We start from the raw sequence: 1,560 nt of genomic DNA, 5'->3' as shown, positions 1-1,560 counted from the left end.
TCCTTCTAGTATGCCAGGCACTGAGTTCAGGATGGCAAAGACACACGTGGCTCCTGCCTCTGAGGACTCGCAGGGTGGGTAGGGGGGAGACCTGTAAAGAAGTAAAGGTAGTGAAGAGTTATGGGGCCTGTGCCTGACTTTTAGAGAGGGGGACACTTGGGGACAGTGCCCGTCCAAAGGAAGCAGAGGCAAAGTCTGCCCATTAGAGATGGGGTTAGGAAAGCTTTCGGGGGATGCATCTGACGACTCCTCTTCAGATACGTTTTCTAAATAGACTTCTTTCTTTCACATTCCTTAGGGCTCGGCGGCCTCTGAAGTTGCCAGGGACCACTATGTGCAAAGGCCTCATGGAAACATGGTGGGAATATTGTTACGGCCTCAGAGTTAGCCGATCTCATCGATGTACTCATTTAGAAGCAACTAGCAGAGATGCTCGGCCTAGCCCCTCTGCTTGTCACTCACTCAGTATTTGTCAAGGACCTACTGTGCGCCTGGCGGTTACTTATCCTTGTTTGCTTCGGGGAGTTCCCCAAGTTGAACCCAGAAGTCCTGCTTATCAAGGACAATGACCCTTACATGTAGAAGTCCTTTGGGCACTTCACATTTAAAGAGATTTTTGCTTTTTTTTTTTTCTGAAAAGTTTCATTTCACAGAGGGGAAGAGGCTCAGTCCTTCCTGGCTGCCGCCTTCCTCCTAACCACAAGCTGCAAGGACAGTGCTCAGTTCCTCTCTTCCTCTTGGCTCAGTGTGTGTCCCCACCCTTTTCTTGATGAACTTCAGGGCCCACTTGTCCCTTTGAGACCTGGAGCAGCTCCACGCTACACCGCTCACAGGAGGTAAAGCCTCACACCTTTCAGATCCCATCCTGCACAAACTTGGTGAGGTGCTTGGTGAGGTGACCGCGGTGGCAGTGGCTGTGCCTGGGCGTGCTCATGTTCCTGGTCACCTTGTGGCCCTGGTTAAGGCCCACGGCCATGGGGTAGTGTAGAGCCATGGCTGCTGCTCCTCAATGGCTGCCACAGCGGGAGGGCTGCATTGCGTTTTATAAACTCTCAGAGCACCTTATTGGGGACCCCCACGCCCAAGACTCACTGCAGAATCTCAGCATCATTTTTCTTCCAGATGTTTTATTCTTTGTATCTCTTCTGGAAGATGGCATCTACGTGAGTGGCTTTTATGAAGATGGCGAAAGGTCATGGCTGAGAGATGAGTTAGGACAAAGAAGGATGGGAGGGGAGCAGGAATCCAGGTGGAAGAGGGGTGGGTCAAAGTCAAAGGAGAGAGCAAGCTAGAAGACCTCAGAGCTGGCTGCCAGGGGTCCGAGAGCGAGAGCGATGAGCCAGTGCAGAGAGGGTGGGGAAAGGCAGTTGGACCCCATCACTGTCCATCTGCTTCCTCCCCTGTGTCAACACCAGGTCCTGACCATAGCGCCCTCCTCTGACTTCTAGAGGCATTTATCATCTGTACCAGCTTCCCCAAATTTAGGGACGATGAGATGTCTCAGGTTCCCAGGCAAACAGACTGAGACAGACGCGCTGGCACGCAGGGAGCTAACTGGGA

The 1,560-nt window shown here is 52.4% G+C and overlaps 1 pseudogene; it reads right to left on the bottom strand.

The window, feature by feature from the left end:
• Positions 1-665: 665 nt before the first annotated feature.
• On the bottom strand, positions 666-994 carry LOC102880002 (annotated as a pseudogene).
• Between the last annotated feature and the right edge of the window lie 566 nt (positions 995-1,560).

This window comes from Pteropus alecto, unplaced genomic scaffold (assembly GCF_000325575.1).
Source record: "Pteropus alecto unplaced genomic scaffold, ASM32557v1 scaffold22, whole genome shotgun sequence".
NCBI classification, from domain to species: Eukaryota; Metazoa; Chordata; class Mammalia; order Chiroptera; family Pteropodidae; genus Pteropus; species Pteropus alecto.
The sequence above is the reverse complement of the archived record's forward strand: the minus strand, read 5'-3'. Positions and strand labels throughout refer to the sequence as shown.